At 38.7% G+C, this 21,766-nt stretch overlaps 1 long non-coding RNA gene across 4 annotated transcripts in view; it reads right to left on the reverse strand.

Moving 5' to 3' along the window:
- Positions 1–1,255: 1,255 nt before the first annotated feature.
- Positions 1,256–21,766, reverse strand: part of LOC120111671 — a 31,314-nt gene continuing 10,803 nt past the window's right edge. The window contains exons 1-3 of one of the 4 annotated variants that reach the window (XR_005513116.1): positions 3,139–8,936; positions 2,898–3,034; positions 1,256–2,366 (exon numbers count right to left, since the gene is read on the reverse strand). This is a non-coding gene — a long non-coding RNA (uncharacterized LOC120111671). Of the gene's footprint in view, positions 2,367–2,547; positions 3,035–3,138; positions 8,937–21,766 lie in introns of those variants that run through there. The other 3 variants (XR_005513118.1, XR_005513117.1, XR_005513115.1) reach the window with 3 other exon arrangements.

Genomic DNA, 21,766 nt, shown 5'->3' on the forward strand with positions numbered 1-21,766 from the left:
GTTTAGTTGACCATCCCCTTTTCTGGAAAAGTTATATGTAATTCCTATTATACCTTTAATAAAAATTAGGTATTTAATGCCTCTTTAATGTGAAATGATTTTTTTGGAAAAAAATAAAAATGAAGTGATTTCTGTCTCACAGAAAAGTAACTTTCTTATGTTTCTCATAGAAAAGATTTTCCCATAAAACGTGGGAATAATATTCCAATAGAAATACAACTTTTCCATCTCTCTCCTTTGAAAACTCCAACCAAACAAGAGACATCCCATTATTTTTTCTTTGGCCACACTTTCCTCCCTTTCTTTTTCGCGAACCAAACGAGCCCCTAATAGCAAGGGACTTTTCCATAATTACCAAATGATAAATGGGCAAGGATGATAAAAATGAGAGACCTTGTCATAATTTTTTAAATTTAAGTAGCTTAGAATTTCTGCATTCTCTATGTACCTGCAATCCATGTTTACCGTAAAAGGACTAGATGGATAAGAACGACCGGCTTAAAAAAAAATATGCTTCTATCAATAGAAAAGTCTTGCAAATACAATTATGATAAGAGAAAAGAAAAAAAAATGCATCCAGGGGATAATTTGGTAACTTCATTCATTTAAAAAGGGCCGGATATCCACCTGGCTGTCACAAGCCATAAGGAAGGGAGCTAGAAAAAGAGAAGAGAGCCGTGTGGGTTCGGTGAGGCGAACCCCGCACCATCCTCCAACATCGCACGTGTCGTCCTTACCGGTCCCGCTTTGTATCCTCTCGCTGCCGCCCACCTGCCCTTCGAGAAGCCCGCCCCGACATCCAATGGGGCCCATCCCCTTGGCGAATACGTGGACAGCCATTAATCTTCGATCTCGGTGTTTAGATTCTCGTGTATATATATATATTTATATAGATAGATATAGATAATGTAAGAAGACAAGCAGCGAGGAAACAGACGGAAGAGTTGACGTGGAAGAAGTTGGCTGGTTTCGATGGTGACGTATAATTACAAGGCCGGCCGTGGAATTAATTTGTATCGCATGTGGAGGAAATAGGTGGGCAGGTGGGGTTAAACTTATCAAGAAGCAAGGAGTTCAGCCGACAAGTCTAGAACAGTTGAACCTTTTGTACTCAGTCTGATCCATATTAGCAGTGGAGTACAAAATATTGATTCAATAATTTATACTCTACTACTAATGTTTCATTTTAATTAAGCCATTATAGGTCAATTACGCACGTGGATTAGACATTGGACTGTTTTATGATATGGCTGTGTTTTGGAGGGGTTTTAGAGTTGGAGCTTTGTCTTGGCCTTGCTTGAGACTATCCGGACACAATTCCGCATTACCAAAATCCGGTCCTCAAGATGCATCTCTGATTGCTTAGCCTGTTCCTCGAGCTGGTGACAGTTTAAAGCTTCAATCTCCTCACCAACTCTTTGCCGGGTCACAGCTTTATACTTGATTAGAAAAAACAGGAATCCATGGATTTGGGTGCTGGCATAATCTTAGCAGACGAGCCTGATTTTGATGCAACATAGATACGGTTTTATTTTTTTTGGAGTGAAAAAGTTAGGAACTCCTGACCCGATGTATTACAATTAATTTGGAGTAAATAGTTGATACAATGAGATGTATACATTTCTTTAAGGAAAAAGAAAACCATGGGTTTGAGTTAGTTGATGTCTTAGATATGTGGTCTAATCAACAGCTAAACTTTTCCCATATTTGTACCCTCAGCTGAAGAATCAAGCAAGCATCCGATGCTGGTGAAGGCTGTTTAAAAAGCCTCCGATGCGGGGCAAGCTTTAGCTTCATGGCTTCCGCATGCTATAAAGGTGGCGGCCTCCGAATAGATTCCCCTGGTGTTTTTCTCCATTGGAACATGGGACACGGACCAAGAATACTGCTATCACAACAAACAACTCGGGCTATAACGCTGAAAAGAAGTTTCATGCGATGCCCGCTCTGGGTTAAAATCGTCTGTGGATTCTGACCAGTTGCAAAGTTGTGCGCGTGCCAATTGGTGTAAATGGCATATGAATCGATGCCTTTTCGCACCAAATGAAGAAAACAAGCAATTTTGGAGCAGCTCTGACTAGTCTTAATTCTCAGAGAGCGAGATCTGAGATCATCTTCACCAATGTCAACCTTCATCTGAGATCATCCATCACTGGATTTGCCGTAATCAGATATGCTTCTAGATTTTAACAGACACACCCATGTCTCCCTCCTCACCCAATCTACACTCAAGTACACCTTCTCTCCCTTATCCTCCCTCTCCCCCTTGTCGTGGAACCTAGGTGTTCTTGCTCCAGCTTGGCTTCAAACTGTTCTCCAGCATGAATTCTAAGATCAGGCTTCATTTACCCGCTGTTTGACAAAACCTGGTTTTCATCTTAATTTCGTCACATGAACATTCATTCAGTTCGATAGCTTTGAAATCAATTTGAGCTTGGATCAAGTTTGAAACAAGTTTGATTCAAGCAAAATTCAAATTTGAATTACCATTTAGCCGATTCAAACAATTAAATATGAAAAGAAGTTATCATGATTAAGCGTATCATGTGAATTACTAAATTTGCAATAAAGTATATTATGATTTTGTAAAACATAATAGTTTAGCTAAGCCTCCAAAAACAGCTTTTATATTAGTAATGAAGAAATTAATTTTCAGCTCATGAACCAAGTACAAGATTTGGTTCATTTAATTTCAACTAATGGCAACTGACTCAGTCCTTCCCCTCTCCCCTTCTCCATTGGCCAACCAACCCTTAAGCACATTGGCTATTATCCTATTGGTTTCCATCACCCCATTTTCTCCTCTCTTCCTCCCTTATTCCCAACTCACCTCCTCCTAGAGTCAATGGAGGTTGCTCTAACCCAACCATCAATGGGCTTGGTCAAAGAAGACTGACCTGTTAGCAGGTTAGGGAACCACAACGAACTCGACATGGTGTAGCTTCACCAATGTCACTAACAAAGCCTTCTCTTAGGCATGTCTGGTTGCACTTATGAGGCCAGAATCATAACCGTGAATATGTCGGTGAACCCACTGCAGGTGTTTAACAAAGTAATTTAGAAAAGCCAGATGTTTCAGAACAATATAAACAATATATTAAATATATCAGAAACATAGTACAAAATGTCACACCATACCAATCTGAAAGGTATTAAAGTCGCGATCACATAGTTTCGGATGATGAGGCGTCTTCTTCCGGAAAATTAAGAATCTCATCACTATAAAACCAGCACTGTAAATTGCAAGTTAGTAATTAAGTTGACCAATTCAATTAAAAACAGATCCTAAAATGAACCAGTGAAATTTTCTACAAAGTTCAAACTTTGTATGTCAAACAAATCTTTGTGTCCACATTCAGAAACTGCATTCGTGAATGGAAAAGAGAGTGCCTCGGATCAACTGGTACCTTATGTTAAGATTTCTCCGGTACCTTATGTCAAATCAAAAAAAATAGAGGCGAAAGATACTAGAGCAATGTTGTATCAAACTATCTGTCTCCTTGTAGTTGGATCCCCAAGTTTTTGAAATGTTCCAAACTCCACTTGAGCATCCAAATTTGGATCAATACCAGCAAAAACATCTCTAAACAAGGTTCTAGCACCATGCCAAATGTGTCCAAAAAAGAAGAGCAAAGCAAACGTAGCATGCCCAAAAATGAACCAACCCCTTAAACTGCTACGAAAAACACCATCGGATTTCAAAGTAGCCCGATCTAATTCAGATTTTTTCTTTCGACCATCTTTCGATTGTTAATACGAGATATAAAGACCGCTACTGCAAGCAATACTACACCTTTAATCGTGAAATATCAATTGCTTGTTGAACCCTGTGAATCACGTGAAAGTAAGATACTCCAAATTCGGAGGTCAAAGAGTTTCATAAAACGTTCTTGGTAGGGAAAAATGTAAGGGAAAGATCCCACTGAATCAAATTTGATCCATGAATCTAAGAAATGATGAGAATTCTTAATCTCTCTCAATATCTCTCTCAATTCGAAGATCCAGGATTTGAATTGATGTTGTTTCATTGATTCCTCCTAAAGATTTCATTGATGTCGTTCAAACTTTGCATGTCAAACAAATCTTTGTGTCCACATTCAGAAACTGCAATAGTTGTCATCAACCTCAGCATAGGAAACCTGTGAATGATCAGACTGTCCTGAGTGCTTGCAGCAAAGATTTGAAACTTAATTTCATAAAATAATACAAAAGCTATTTTAGAAATAATAGGCACAAAACTGTAAGTACAGGTACAGTCTGAACTAGGAGAACAATCAGAACATGTTGCCGCTCAAAATTTGAAACTGTATAATTCAGAACTTCTAATAAACACTGCATACAGTTCTGAGTTCAGTGTAAAAGGTGTGAATATTTGTCACACATGCGCGTGCGTGCACTCAGAGAGAGAGAGAGAAGACCTCTGAAAATTCATTTGGTAAGGGGAACTCTCATAGGTCAGACGTTAATTATTCAATCAAATAAAACATTAGCAAGTCATCTCTATGACATATATAAGAAAGCTATCGAGTCTACCAAATAAACCCCCCTACTGGAACACGCACAGCACCTCGGGAAGGCCATTGGTTAGGTGGGGCTCTCAAGCAGCTTTGATATTTTCATAATTCACGAGGCTACTTATAGGTCACAAATTGGTAGTGCAATTAAATAAAACAAATTACAAACTGTGTCCATGACACCACGGACAAAAATCGCTCTAGAGTCTATCAGAAGAATCCGCTATTGGAATGTATTAGTCAGGTTGCATAATCAGAACAAAAGTTGAACATTCAACCCCATAAGCCTTTTTACCTTTAGATGCCTATCCAACAACCAAAAATCTAATAAGATAAAAGGAAACAGAAATTTTAAGAAGGAAATAACTAGTTCGTTTTTCTGAGAGGTAAACATAATCTAATAAGTAAGAGTTTTTTATACAGAGATAATATGAACAATATATGGCGAAATATAAACTGATATTCTTGAAAGAGTTCAGAAATTCTCTGCATAGAATAAGCAAGAAGCGCAGCTGATTATGGCAAGTTGGGACCAAATTACCAACTCAACAATTTACACCGCTGATATGACATAAAACCCATTAGATATTGGGAGCCTGTGTAAACAATACAAACTTTTTATGCAGATGTTCATAGCCAGACGTAGATTTTTTTTTTCCCTTCAGTGTTGATGAACAGTCTTTTGCAACTGATATAATAGCTTCCTGCTAGGCATCAAAGCTGTTAATTCAGGACCAATAATTTTTAGACTCGACGAAGGCATTATTTTCTCTTGGTAACATATGCAAAAATATGTATAAGCAAATAAAGCGTTCAACCGATACTGATATTGGCAAACAAAAATCTATTGCTATGAACATCAAGACATAATATTACAGGATTTGAAGTGATGGCTAAAAAATATAGACATTCATTAATGTCTTCCTTGGGCAGCACAACTAGATACCCAACTTGGACTAGAATATTGAAATGTATGGAAGTGGCCCTTGCCAAGTTTTTCTGATGTCCAAGTGTGACCCATACCAGATGTCAACATTACACAAGAGAATATCAATTTTGAAACTAAACCTTATACACTAATTAGAAATTATTCTCCTGATGGTGGTCTCATCATGTAAATTATGTACCTAAAAGCCCATGCCAAGATAAACGAGTTATCCATCATAATCTTTATAAACACATAAGAACAAAATATCCAATTGCATGAAGTGCATTTCTAGATATAGAACTGGATATTAACACTAAAATACTGCAAGATCATACCTAGTCTGAGAATGGGAATTGAAGTATAGCATTACAAGATTTACCATAGATTTCAGAATGATCGTAAATGCACTCCTTTTGTTGGACGCACAACCTTTGCAGCTAGTGCATCTATCAAAAAATGGTCCCATTAAAGCTCCAGCATCTATCAAAAAAGGAGGGCAGGCAAGGTTGCTTGGACATCCAAAAGCACAATACAAGCACTGGCAATCCAACAATAATAATGATGATTTCACCCATTCCATTAATGTTTTCAAAACCAGACTGTTCATCGAACTGGAAAAGAGACCTGATCAAGATCACTGGTTCAACCATTAGAATAACCCAGGTCAATCCATGACATCATGATGATGTAATAAAAATATCAATTATTAATTATTATATATAGAAATAGATTAAGATCATAAATATGCACAAAAAATTGTAAAAATATAAAACATGCAATGATATATACATATGCTTTGTTGAAACATTTGTTAAGTTGTTTCCAAAACATTTTAAAAAAATTGACAGTTTATGGAACCTGAAAAATAAGTTCTATGAAAAGGCAAGCCTTCCAGTTTACATAAAATTTGTGTTACACAACATTAGAATCTGTCAGTTTATGTTTTAGAAAATCTCTAAAAGTATTAAAATTCCTCTTCTTCTACATCTCCCATAGAGTAAAACTAGACTTTTTTAGTCAACAATAATGTTCAGTGAAATGCAATGAAACCACAGTCCCATGGCTTTCCCTCCCCATCATTACTTAGTTAAAATTAATCTCAGTGGCAATAAATCAAACAAAAGATGAGCAGGAAGGGGAGGGAAGACAAACTTTGAAGGCTTTTGGAGTTTGACGAGGGAAGGCAATGAGCAAGGAGAGGAGGCCACTCATGAGAGACACCACTGCCATCGTTGGCAGGGAGTCCAGAGAGAGCAAGGGGTTGAGAGTGTGAGGATGACTCTCATTCTGATTTTAGAAACTCTGAGGGGGGAGGGACACCGGACTGCATCGATGCAGTTACCAGGCTGCTACTAGCCTGATTGTGAGGGACTGAGGGCTGAGAACAAAGTGGTGGGTGGTGGGTGGGGAAGGAGGGGCGAGAGAAGGGGGAAAGAGAGAGAGCAAAGGAGGGAAGGGCCTGCTGTTGCTGCTTGCCAGCTTGCCACCAAGGTTTGGCTAACATGGTGAAGTGTGAGGAGGAGAGAGGGAGAGAGCAGAGGTGGGGAGGGCCTGCTTGTTGGTGCCATCGGCCTACCACAAGTCTGTCAAGGGCGAGAAAAGCAGAGAGAGAGAGAAAGAGAGCAGGGTAGGGTGTGCTCGCTGCTATCCTTTGCCTGCCACCAAGCTTCAGTGGCAAGGTGAAAGAGAGAGAGAATGCAGGGGAGCGGTTCTTGCTGCCTACCGCCGATCGCCCTCAACGATGCGGCAAGGGAGAGAGGTACGGGAAGAGAGAGAGGGAGAAAAGAGGAAAAGAGCGGGTTCAAGCCTTCAAGAGTTCACCATGGGTGCTTACCGGAGTAGGGTTCTTTTTGCTTACCGCCGTCCTCTACAATTCATACTGGTGCTGGAGAGAGCCTCATTCGAAGAGGGAAGAGTTGAAGAGGAGTCAAAAATAAAGTCAATAATCGAACCCTAATTCCCCAATCCAACACAATTTTATTCAATTTGAAAACCGACAGGTACATTCAACCAAGGTCTAATTTGAATGAGCTGCCAGTTCAACCAAGGTCTAAAACAAACAGAATACGTTGGTTTTTGTGGCAATTCGGGTTTTGGGGGGTATTAGGACCAGACACTAGAACAATTGACGATTCCATCGGTTCAGTTGGTCGAGTGGAGCTAGGCCTATTTTCAAAACATTGATTTGCATTATGTAGCTCAAAGGCCTAGTCTAAAGCTGCAAGTAGGTAAGTAGAGTGTGTTTTTTCAAACATATAAAAGAACATATAAGAAAGTCCATAGTTTGGCAGTTCACTTGGTTGAAGTTTGGGTTCGTGATCCACAATTCCCACCTTTTTAATGAATTAAGCTGACCTGGGTAGTATGAGAAAATTAACTTTTATATTTATGTTAGTTAAAATCAAACTTTAAGTTATAAAAAGTTTGTTACTAACATGGTTCGGATCAAAACTTCTAGAAAATACAAAACATAGGAACAATTTCAGGGAGAATTAGAAGAAGAAAACATGAAGATTTAGCATGTTTAAAAAATTGATATAGCAAATCTTCATATAAGACTCCTAAACCTATAATTCATCATCTTTTCCCATTAAATCAAACTACATAGTGAACTGTGTCAGTTTCTACCAACATGCAATTCCTTTGTGATCAAGGAAAGTAAGTACTATCAGACATTGCCAAGTTAGGTTGGTTGAATGGGAATTGCCTTAGATTATCATAAGGTAATAAAGTTATGGGAAATTTTAAATGTGCTCATAATACTAGAGAAGTCAAGAATCAATAAGCATTTGGCGCTCCAAAATCTACATGTTCAAAGCGGCTGGTAAACTGATGTCATGACATACCTCTACTCCACTTGTTTTACAGTCCGAGAAAGAGAGGCAAAAAATTTAGCCAAACAATCAACAAACTACAATATAAATGCCTAGGAAGGAGTAGAAAAGAGAAAAGAATTTTATGATCAACAAAATTATATTCAGCTCATAAAGCCAACCACACGTACTGGGTGGATAATGCTTGATGGTCTAGTAGACAAGGTTATATCATAAAACACATTTATTGTACATAGTCACCAGTGCTGTTGAAAATGAAAGAGGGAAGGTATACCGGCTATACCTTAACTTACAAAGGAAAAACCAAGAAAACAGTCCTTTTTGGTCTACATTGTAAGCACATTATAACAACAGTATTGTGCAAAGTTAATCAGTCCATGCCAACGTTCGCTGAACCGGTATCAGAGAGTATATCGATGGGCGTCTGGTTTGGCACGATACAGATCTGTATGGTGCCATTTTGGGACGTGCCAACATAGGGAGAGCCAGAGGGACAGAAAGGGAGAGAAAGGGGGGAGAGAGAGAGGCCAAGAGAGAGGGCTCAAAAGCCCTCATCGGAAGTTCAAAATAGAGGAACCCCTATTTCATTTTGAAACAAGGGATCTCTATGTATTTTTGTTCAAACTAAAATCGGCAAACTCTCTCCACCCCCCCTCCCTTTCCCTCTCCCTCCCTCCTTCCCTCCCCTTCTCTCTCTTTCCCTCTCTCAATCTCCTTCTCCCTCTCCCTCCATAGGCAGGTAAGGCTCCTATTTCGAATCAAACTAATGAACTGTGCTGGTAACCGACCGTTCTAGTTCGGTACATTCTAAACCGGCCAGTTCGGCATGATTTAACAGAACTTAGTCCATTCAATTTATTTAATTTCCAAAAAAACTCTTCTTTAGAAGTAAAAGAAACATGAGGAAAAAATTTGCAATTATGCATTCATTGTTTTTGAAAGAAAGACAAAACAAAATCTTACTTTGACTATCTCATCAAGCCAGCAGCACTATCCTGGCAAGTAATCTTTTCATTATATCTCATATACATGCCACTGGTGTAATGCCTACAACTAAATTGTACTAAAAGAAATTAGAGTTTTTAGACTTGATAATGATTGATATGCTGAACCTGCTAATATAAACCGTAAAAGACAAGCTTGGCTGAGAAAGAAAAGCACAAACTTATCATTTTAAATTTCATGAGCTTGTGATATACCTTCTGTAGGCTAGCAGAAAATACCATTACGTTGAATCACATGCACTTTTAATGGATAGGCTAGTAGAACTGAATTAAATGTACTGTTAAAATTCCAAATAAGGTGCTAAAATGCCATAAAGCCACAAAGTTATACTCAAGCAAGCATCGACAAAAAATGATAATGATAAACATAAGTTTTTCCTTCCTTTTTGGGGAGTTCTGTCCAAATAGTAATGCTAATTTTGCATTCGAGTACTGGGCCTCTGTTATGGAGGGTTATGGTATATAATTGAAGAGGATGTTGATCAGACACATGAATGTGGAGATTATGAGTTGAGAATCTGCCAACCAACAAACAGTGCTTAAGACATGATTTAAGGAAACTTCTGATCCTATTGACAATCCATGTGAGCCTCGTAAGAACCTTGCTCCATCTCTCCAATTAATAACATCCCAAGAGCCCCTGCCTGTTTCATAATAAAAGAGCATACCTGCTGTCTGCAAGCTCCCATTAAGGGCATTCATTTCTGATTAGTTAATTCTCTCTGAAGCCTGATGAGGCTAAAGACTTCAAGTAGATTAAACCATCCTGATTCCTCACAGCCCTGCCTATGTCAGAAATTTTACTGGCTACAGAACTTCAGTCAAATTTGAGGTCAATACTTCTAGACTGGTGTTGGGATGGGGTTGTCCTGCAAGGCTTTCAGTTAAAAAACTTGCATAGAAGATCCAGAACGTCAAACTACTCACTTCCCTAAAAACAGGTTTTAGATATTTGCCTCTTACAAAAATACTACAAATTTATATTCATCTAAACAAAATAATATGGAGCATACCCTATTTCTCCTTCAAAATTCCATACATCATTACAGACAGAGTTACTATCACAAGTCACCCTACATCTCAAGCGAGCCCAAACAACCGTAATAATTAATCTTTAATTTAGAGGCAGTCACCAATGCTATATCCATCTTCCAAAATCAAAACATGTGGCAACTTACCTGGAAGAAGTTGACTAGCTTTCTTCTCCCTCAGAATTAGCGAGGGTGCTGACCACCAGCGTGCAAATTCTGATCCTCTCCACTTGGGAGAGGGATGCCAATTGACTGAGATAAGGTTGGTTGGCTAACAAGTTGACTAGTTTATCATCACGCATTTGACTAGCTTATAATCATCCTTCAAACCAAGGTCCACTGTACCGACCATACCGACGTACCGGTGGGCGCCGGTATTGATTCGGTACCGGTTCGGATCAGTACTACTGGTTCGGCTTAGTTTATGCATTCAAAAGTTCCAAAAAAAAATTGAAACCGGTACGGGCCGGTACCGACCAGTACAAGCCAGTACCGATTTTTAATACCGAACCGGACTAGTCAAAGCCTGTACTAGTTTAGTACAGACCGGTTCAACATTCCTTGCTTCAAACGCATGATGCTACCATAGCAAGTAAGAGAACCTAGTGGATTAAAGCTTCAACATTAAGTAGCACCAAGTGTCATAATGCTCAACTCTAAAGATTGCGGCGTCAATGAAACAAGTCATACTATGATTTATGGAATCTAGAGAGTGCCTGCTATTGCTTAAAAGAGTGCTTTTGTGATTTTTAAAGCAAAAAAGTACTTACCAAAATAGTGTCTTCGACTACATTATCTGAAAAATGCTGCTACAAGAATAAAAAGTCAAAAAAGCACTTCAAGGAGGAGCTAAAAAACCTAGCTTCTTGCTTCTCCTTCCCTTTTTATAAAGCAGAAGCAGAACCAAACATGCCTTACGTCTATTCACATTTACATCAAAAAAAAAATCTACCAACTTAGTGCCATAACAAGATGACAAACAAGCTAAAGTTTTGTCTCATCATAGTTACAAAAATGAAGAAAATGAAAAACCTTCGCACAGATTTATCTCCATGTTGAATATTAATGTTCTTTTTTCCCCTTAACAAAACTTTTACCGAGCAATGATTCAAAATAGCTGGTGCTACCAATAAAGTAATAAACAGATCTTATTGGAATGCTAGTTTACATGTTTTACAAGTTTTCTAAATTTTTGAAACCCCTTCTGCAAAAACTATATGAAGATAATGTTTCTGTGTTCTTCTCTGCATTAGTTATAGACTTATCATGATAGGTAACAGCATTAACTTTATGCAAAGTCCTGCACATTCTAAAATATAAATAAAGAAGAAAAGTACGTGAATGCTCTGGAACAATGATGCTAAAGGAATTATATTACCAATAAGAGAACCATAATCAGTATGCTAGTCACACCATGATGACATGGAGCAAGCATCTTCTTTGTATTCACTGCACAAACATATGAAGTTTTCCAGAGATACGAAAAGAGTACTTACCACTAATATTGCTCTATAACCATTCTATATGTCGACAGGCAAAGCAATTGAAACTACCATCAAAGATAAATCAATCCTATAGATACATGCCCTTATTTTTGTTATGATCATATAGGCACTATAACATAATGGTAGAAAAAGTAGTAGTCTGGAAAAAAACTTTAAAATTGGTTATGCTGTGTGGGGCATACTGATAATTGTAGCAACTTTGAGCTGCTAATTTATACAAATATACTATATCTATGAAAAGAAAATCACCTCTGTTGCTTTGGAAGGTAATATACCAAACTACCTTTGCAACATCTTGAATGTTGAAGTGTGTGCTCAAGGTTTTCATTTGCCATGCGTTGCTGTACCTTTTGATACTAGCCATTGTAGATAGAAAGGTCAGATAACACCTAGACTATAATTTATTTTCCTCACGATCACCCACCAAAACTGGGCATGTAAAATCATTAGAATTAATAGTAAGCAAATAGCACACATGCAGATAGATAAGGAAAAAGTGAGAAATCTGTTTACATGGAATATGATGTGCAAGAACAGATTACTGACTTGGGGTTTTATGGAAATTTTATGGAAAAAGATTAATACATGAGTCCCATGATCAAAAGAGATAAACTTTGAATTTAATTTATCATCACAATATTTAAGAATGAACTTGTGCATGTGCCCTCACATATAAAGAAGAAAAGGAATAAGCCACATACAAACGTGTGGACCTGCACATAAGGATTAAAATGTCCTTACCAGCCCTGTGCTAGTTTCATCCCAAAATGAGACAAATACAATACTAGGATGCTGATGTCCCCTTTGAATGTTCTTTTTGATTTTCCTGTCTCCTTGTTTTTTTTCCATTTTTAATTTTTTTTGTCTTAAATAAAATTTTAGTGAACATTGATATGTTTTTGAGTCTGATGGGGTGTATTGTGTCAATATTGGTACCAACAGGCATGGTTTGAATAAAATTAAACATCACTGATAAATATAGGTGAAACATCATGTATTACTTCTCAGTCATATTATGTATAATAGAATCACGAGCTTAAGACAATACAATGAGGACAGTTTTGCACTCCTTTTGTCCATTCTCCTCTCTCTCTCTCTCTCTATCTATCTATCTATCTATCTATCTATCTCCGATCACACAACCCTGTGATTAAACCCATGAGAAAAGAGAGGATGTGCCCCCCCACTACTCTCTCTCTCTCTCTCTCTCTCTCTCAAAAAGAAAGCAACCAAGCCAGGTCAAGGTTGGTACTAGCAGCTCCTGCCCAGTTTTGATAGATGTGGGCAAGACATCCTAGCCCACAAATGGACTGGTATCCTGCACCCATCTTGAGTACTAGTTCCTTGTTGGAACAGTACGGTACCGGTGATATCCAAACCATTCTACCATTACATAAAATCTTGCCTGCAAACATGAATGCCCTGACTACACTCATGCATGCATTGCACTATATGGCTCAAGAATAATTCTAGAGATTGCAAGGTGCCATTCTCTGTTTTATCCATGTAACTGCAGTACCGCTTAGGTTTACCTAATCACTAGCAGAGAGAGAGAGTGGGGGGGACAAAAAATAAGATGAAAAGAAAAGGGAGAAAACAAAATAAGTCAAAAGTAGGAGGAAGCAATACCCACAAGATATAAGGTGAATAAAGGGAACAGCAACATAAACAAAGAAGGAAAGAGAAATTTCACTTTGTAGAGCTGAATAACTTCTCAAGTGTTTTATAACTTCCAAAAGTTCCTCTTGAGTCTTCCTTGCATTGCTAACAACCTAAGGCTTTTATAACCCATCACATGCTTAATCATTGGCATGATTCCATCCAATTGTATTAATACCTCATTCTTCCTTAGAACTCAAAACAACAAGAAAGCTTTCGTGCAAACAAATACCAACTTCTATATTCCTCATCATCTGCATAAAGTGAATTTCTAGTGGGACTGTGTGACAGCCTATTGCCCTCGTGTTTGGGGGCGGCCCAATACATTTGGAGGCCTAAGGCGGATTCAGTGAATGAGGCCTTTTTTTATATATAATAAATATAAAATATTTTAAAAAAAGATATGAAAATAGATAGCTATCAAGCACACTATTTCAAGGAAGATACATGAATGCAACAAAAACCGATAAAAAGTCTTTTCAGTTTAATATAATTTTTGAATGGAGGTATGGAAAAGTAATTACGCTAAGGAAAAGCCCATAAAACTGATTAAATAACTGAGATAATGCTTGGCAGTAATGTTTACCATGTCAAGCAAGAGCAGAATAGGAAAAGGTTATCCTATGGCACTTCATGGTCAAGGTAAAGGAAATAATTTGTCCAGAAAGGGACCTCTCTATAAGAGAAAGTAGGGGCATTATGGGAAATTCACTCCATCTAATTAATAAAAGTCCCATCCCACCATCTCCCGTTCAAGCGAGTACCCATGCAGCAACTGCAACCTCACAGCACAGCAGCCATTCAATCTCCAGCCTCCCTCCTTTTCTCTCTCTACCAACCAAGAGGGGAGAAGAAACCGAGAGGAGAAAATTAAAAGAATCTCCACCCTCCAAGAAGTCCATCTCCAATCCCCCTATCTTTCTTCTTGATGGCCCAGCTGGATCAGGAGTAATGTGAGGGAAGGAAAACCAAGACCAAAACCAAAAAAGAGAAGGGATGAAAGATATGAGTGGCTTCAGACGTGTATCAAGCCAACCAAATCCCTCCTCTCTCTTTCTCTCCACCCAAAACAAAACTACTGTCCCCAACTTCCCAAATTGCCCCTATGCAGGCCAGAAAACTCTCTCCACGTCCCTTCCATCAAGGGGGAAGACTCGTAGCCAGCTCCTGTTCCTGTTTTATATGGGGCCTTTGCTTCCTTTTGGTCATTGGCCCGGGGCCTTTGCTTCCTTGGTCATTGGCCCGAGGCCTTAGGCGACCGCCTCGGTCGCCTAACGCTCAGGCCGGCCCTGCTCGTGTTATACCTTAACTAAACACAATGGTGTAGCCAAACTTTGGTAACCCAAGACCTACTCATACATAATAGTTTGTATCCTCACCATTCCTTCCCTGTACTACGATGTCATTTGCCTTTTACCATCACTTCACTTGTTAAGTCTAATCACAGTTCAAGCACAAATTCAATCTAAATGCCAAACTCAGTCTTGAAGAGCATAATAGTGGTTATGGTCTTATGAAACAATGTCATTAGTATAATTAAGAGCACAACTGGGAATTTTTGGTTTAAGGCAAAGGCAGTCAAAATAGATCTTTGCTTGATCTTTCTTGTCAAGATAATTTCTTAACCATGCTCTCTCTCTCTCTCTCTCTCTAATTTTTCGAGATTGCTGTGAACTTTGAAACTTCTGCAAGCAACTGTTAGGTTGGTCAGACACTTAAAGAATGTTCGATGTTTCCAGGAGAAATTTGGGGAACAAGGAACAAAGAAAGCCAAAAGTTATCCTTTTCACCTGACAATTATCAGCTAACAGGACTTCTGAGTATGTTTCTGAGTACTCTTTAAAGCAAGTGTGGCAATAAAAACCTTAGATTTAGAGCATGAGGGCTTCATAAAGTCAGCATCTAGAGATCAGATTTCTATGATTTTATACTTGTGGGAAAGGTCATTCTTAAGGCCAAGTTCGTTTGGTTTAGGATTGCAACTACGTGTATAATAAAAGCAGAAAGTCCAGCCCCAAATTAGGTCAACCAGAGCCCAGCTAATCCTCTTGTATCTCTTTACACACACACCACATACCCTCTAGATTAACTCTCTTTTTAAAGTTTTGGTTTGTTGGGTATCCACCTAAACTGCCATAAGAAGAATTGTGGATACAAATTTTCATGACATCTGTTATGACATTTGATACTACTGTGGGCATTTTCTTCTTCTTTACACCTTTACAATTCCTATTATGTCAAGCCTTGACTGTATTAACTACATCATACCAGGGTTAGAGTATAAGAAGGGTTTCCTATAACAGTACCTTACCCATATGGTACGGATTTCATATGGTACTATACTAGCACATTCTACTACTCTTGGTGTTGGGACAGCAAAAATGAGGTGATGTACTGTGTCTTGGTAAGGCACAGTGTGGTACCAAGGGGTTTACTGATATCAGCACCTTGCCGATACAGCTAATATCCAACAGCATGCACCAGTACTTAAATCCTTGCTACATATTTTTAATGAGTGTTAAAGAGGCAGACTTTTAATGATCAAACATGTCTAAGTTTTTGGTGAACATGTCAGCAATACTAATGATTCCCAAGAAGTGAAAATCAGAAACAACATAATAATAAAGCACGTGCTCTCACTAATGACAGAGTTGTGAATTGCAAACATGAAAAATACCATAGTGACTACAATGATATGCCAATAAAAGCGCGACATCCAGTATCAAATTTTCTGAGAGACTTGAATGCTACAAATTGTCAGCAGTCCAACTGTCAAAATGATACCACAACAATCTATTTATGCAGAGATTGCAAACAAATAGTAGGAGAAATAATTTGACAATTTAAACAACTAGATTACTTCATCAATAATTTGGTAAATTCTCAGAACACACCATCATGATATTGTAGCAACAATAAAAAGATAACATCAATCTGTAATGATTTTGCGAGGCACACAAATAACTCGAGATGCCCCAAAAAGTTATGTTCACTGAAATATTCCTATACCAGGAATCTGGTTAAACCAACTGGCACTTGCTTAAATGTCAAAAAGAAGTTAATTTTAGCATAGCAAACTGACTGCCATGCAAAGTATAACTAAGAACAAATTCAGTTCATCTGTCCTTTCTCTGATCTTTTAATATTATCAAATATGACAACGGGCTCTTTAAGGGAAAAAAATTGAAGTGAATCGCTTATTCAAGGGTCCTATTGGAACGTATATAAAAAAGCATGTCAATTTTGAAGCTTCTAATCCAGGCATTTGAATGTTTAATGTTGCAGTATTCCACTTCATGCAAGTACCAGACACCATTCCTACAAGATAGTATACAAAAGCGTGGCACTAAGATCAATGGGAATATGGTTAGCAATATAGGATCAAGATGGATTCAGTCATAGGTTGCCTGTATATCGAGGAACAAAAACACATGCAATGCACAAAGTTAAGACCAGATCATCAAAGGTTCGGAAAATTTTGGGTAGTGTCTTGAAGAGCTTTGTCAATGAGAAACAGAAAAGAATTTTGGTTCTTGTAGAGTTAGACTTGTTTTCTTATCCTCTTGTGCTATGTTAAGGAGAAAAATTAACAGGCTGAATGATGAACACCACAACCTCCAAAACACAAAAAATTAAACCTCGCACCACTATGTATCTCACAGCTTTACTTCAGTCAACTTCACAATACAAATCACAGAAATGCCGCTTTTCTACACAGTTGATATCTTTGGTTGAAATTACAGGGAAGAAACATATATAGAAGGCGCTCAAAGTTTTCTGGTGCCAAAGCATCGGTTCTTCTGAACTCTAAAGCACTCTAGATATTCACTGATGCAGAACTTTCGCAGAAAAATATAAGTTCACATAGATATTAAAAAAAACAAAAAGCTTTAGGAAATCAATATATGATGGATATGAAATTGTCCTTAAGAAGAAAACTGGAATCTGTTACTGCAAAAGTTCATAACCTTATTGGTTTTTGTTAGAAAAATTAAAAACAAATTTCCACATCTAATTCTTCATCTAATTGCAAGGCAGTTGTCAAATTCATCTTTCTCTAATAATCAATGAGTTGTTCTATACAAAAACATCAATTTAAGTTATAAACATGCCCAACAAGGATGAAAACAGCATGCTCAGGAGGAAGTACATTTCAAATGATAGATATCTTTCTGACTAGTTTTGCGACCAACATCTAAATTATCATTCACATAATATGGTCATTTAGATGTTGATTGACCATATGATGGGTCCTTACATAACACAATCATTTAGAGATTCTGATATCGGGAACCACATAAATACAGGAATTAATATTTATTAACCATTGATGACAGGATTATATTAAATATCATTTAGAATATTTGGGAAAATACATTGTCCATTCATGACAATTAGAAAAACAATAAAAATATCTTAGGCACCTATTCAAGGTGTTCAACTCAAATAATTAAGTTATGAGGTAAAGTGACTTTTCAAGTTTCCGTCTTTTCTATCTCTTTGTAGACTCAGGCTTTAGAAGTAAGACAACAATCTACCAAGTGGAGTCGTAATTTAGTCAAAATGTAAATTATGAACAAGACGAAAATCACTTCCTGTTTTGTGAAGCATGAGTTAACAAATCATGTAACATTCCATGGTAAAAACAAAGTATTCTTAAGTGTCATCTGCTTCTACAGCAGCATGTAAATTCAGTTAGTGGAGATGAAGCCTTGGCTTTAGGTTTGGATGCCATTGCTGAATGGTGATTTTCCACCCTGAGGTTATACTTGCTAAAACATATCTTTGGAAGTCATAATTATTTTGCATGTTACTAGCTTATTTTATTTTCATTAATATGTGTCATGTAGTAGGAGTTAGTTTTGCATGTAGAGCAATATTTGTTATTTTTGTGGTTTGCACGTATGTGAGTCGTGCTCCATTCTCCACCACTTTACAACTAAATTTGGATTTTGAGTTATTCATCAAGTACCACTCCAACTATGTATCTCATTCCTAGATAAGTATTAACCACCACCAACCTGCCTTACTAATGACTCCACTTCACGAACCTTCCACCATTCTCCATGACAAGGCATCTTCTACCTGTTGGGAACCCGCCCATGCCGCTGATATTTCAAAAATTTTCAGATGGCAGCGGAATCGGCATGCACGGGTTCGACGTTCATCGCATGAACGCTTGTTTCGAGACCTTTCGTAATTAGGTAAGAATTAAAACTTTTAGAACTAATAGGAAGATCAAATCTTCACCTTGCGCGGGTAGATGATCACCGCGAATCTGAATTCGTGGTTTTGGAAGAGGGTTCGTTTGAAGCCGTTCAAACGTCCGGCCTCTACGGGTATCCACACGAAGTAGAGAACCGATCAAAGCTTTCTTGTCTTCCCGGGGTGCTAGCTCCCTTGCAAAGACTCCTTTGATGGCTGATCTCTTCTCTTTCTTTCAACTCTTGAAAGTGCTTGAGAGGAGGAAGAAGAAGAAGGAACTCAAGGAAGAAGAACACAGCTTCTGCAGCCTTCTTTCTTTTCCCTGCGTTGGAAGAAGGATTGGAGGAAGAGGAAGACGCCAACGCTTGGACCTTGCTCTTCCTTTGCTTGCGGCTGAACCAAGAGAGGAGAGGGGAGGGTGGCGGCAGCAAGAGGAGGATGGCTCCAATACCTAGGGCGCCGGCCTCATGGTGCTTCTTATAGCCATCAAGGGCTCCTCCAAAGTAGGAGCCCTAGATGGTTTTCCAAAGAAAGAAAGGGGGGGTGCGCCGGCCCCTCTCTCTCCTTCAATCCGCACCATCCAAGATGAGAGGGGCTGATGCCCCTCTTACTTGGTTAACCTAATCCTCTTCCAAAGAGGATTAGGTGCCTCTCTCATGGTTTAATCCTAATCTAATTAGGATTGGCCAAATTGGGTTCAATCTATACTAGTCCTAATCCAATTAGGACTTGAATGAACCATGACTCAATTGAACTCTTCAATCCTAATCCAATTAGGAGTCATGTTGATTCATTAGATTAATAATTAATTTGGACTTAAGGAATCCTAATCCAATTAGGATTTGTTTAATTTTAGTCCTGATCCAATTAGGACTCTACTTGAATCCGAAGTCCTAATCCAATTAGGATTTCTAGGAATCCTACTCCAAGTAGGAATCCAATTTTTAATTCAAAACTCCTAATCTCATTAGGATTGAGGAGTCCTATTCCAAGTAGGAATCCCAGTCCTAATCCAATTAGAACTCTAGTTATCCTACCCGAAGTAGGATTCTTGTTTCAAGTCCAATTAATTAATTCCTTTTTCCTTCTTCAACTTCTTATCAATCAAATTGATTTCTTGTGATTCCTAATCACGATTTCAACCATCGGATCGGTCAATACTTCTAGTGTGTGTGACCCCATAGGTTCTATTCTGACTGGTAGTGAGATATATTGTGATCTCTATCACTATATCATTGAAAACTCCTTTCAATGGGTTGGAACGATTCCAACTCAACTCATTAGGGTTTATCGATCATCAAGATAATCCCTATGAGTCCCACCATCCACCAGTGACACCTAGCAGCATGTAGTGGCTACCCAGCAGAATGGAATGATGAACCTCTAGGTGCAGTTAACATGTGATACAGTCCTACTATCGTGGATCTCTACAGGACGGAGGTCATGGACAACTCGTCAAACCCCATCGTCTGTCATATGTCAAGATTTATTCGACTCGAGTTCGATAGTGAAAAACTCTTTCTCCACTGTGCATACTGCCCCGGCCGAGGTCTTACGAACTCAGTCTTATAAATCACATAGGATCTCTCCTTATCTATCAAGGTCGATAGATTCCATATAGGTGCATACCCTACTCCTACAGTGAACTTACTGCAGCCAATCTACACTGCATGGACCCATATGGCTAGAGACCATGTATGTGTGCAGTCAAACTACAATAACCTCACTGTGAGTAGCCGAAGCGCCGCAGGTCAAAGGACCAGTCACACTACTGCAACATCAAGCAAGTCACTGACGAGTGGATAGACATCCAAGTGACTTCTTGTATTGGTCACGCTCAGTACCCTTGTTCTCTAACAAGCACCTGCACTATCACTTCAGTGTCCCTACACTGTGGACTCAAGTCTCGTCCATCCAGAAGGAGAGTGATCTGTGCACTGATCGGATCGATCACCGTCCTCGTGATGATCCTTTGATCAGGAGCATTTAGAAATTAATCACCAATGATACATGGCTCAAATTCTCAACTCTTGAGAATATGTATCATCATCTTATTAATTTCTTGGACGATTCATAGACACATAAACAATATGAATGAAAAAGATGCCTTTTATTTATTCAATAATAAATAGTCAAGTACAAAATTATGTCCCTAGAATCAACAATGTGTCAGCCAAATTGGCTTCTAGGGCATACATCTAACAATCTCCCACTTGCACTAAAGCCAATTGGTCATATATCTTAGGCCCATCTTCTCAAGGTGGGCTTCAGTCTTTTGCTGACTCAGCTGCTTAGTGAACGGGTCTGCCACGTTATCCGCGGAGTCTACTCTCTGCACCTCTACATATTTCTTCTCCACATAGTCGCGTATGAGGTGAAAGCGCCGCTCTATATGCTTAGACTTCTGATGAGACCTTGGCTCCTTAGCAAGGGCTATGGCGCCATTATCATCGCAGTAGAGTGTTATGGCATCTGATGTCATCACATCCAACTCTGCAATGACTTTCTTGAACCAGAAGCCTTCCTTAGCAGCTTCAGAGGCGGCGATGTATTCGGCTTCCATAGTAGAATCAGCAATGATCGGTTGTTTAGAACTCTTCCAATTTACCGCACCACCATTGCACAAGAACACATATCCAGATGTTGACTTCCTGTCATCGACATCAGTCATGAAGTCTGAATCTGTGTACCCTTCTACCTTTAACTCTGATGATCCTCCAAAAACCAAGAATAAATCTTTAGTTCTTCTCAAGTACTTAAGAATATTCTTCACAGCTGTCCAGTGTTCTTCACCTGGATTCGACTGATATCTGCTTGTGACACTCACAGCAAGAGCTATATCAGGTCGTGTACATAACATGGCATACATGAGGCTTCCTATTGCCGATGCATAAGGAATCTTGCTCATGCGTTGAATTTCCTCAGATGTGTTGGGGCACATCTTCTTGGAGAGATGAATTCCATGCCTTAGGGGTAAGAGACCCCTCTTGGAGTTTTCCATGCTGAACCTCTTCAGCACCTCCTCTATGTACATTTTCTGTGACAGGCCAAGCATCCTTTTAGATCTATCTCTATAGACCTTTATT

The sequence above is a fragment of the Phoenix dactylifera genome, chromosome 8 (assembly GCF_009389715.1).
Source record: "Phoenix dactylifera cultivar Barhee BC4 chromosome 8, palm_55x_up_171113_PBpolish2nd_filt_p, whole genome shotgun sequence".
Lineage (NCBI taxonomy): Eukaryota > Viridiplantae > Streptophyta > Magnoliopsida > Arecales > Arecaceae > Phoenix > Phoenix dactylifera.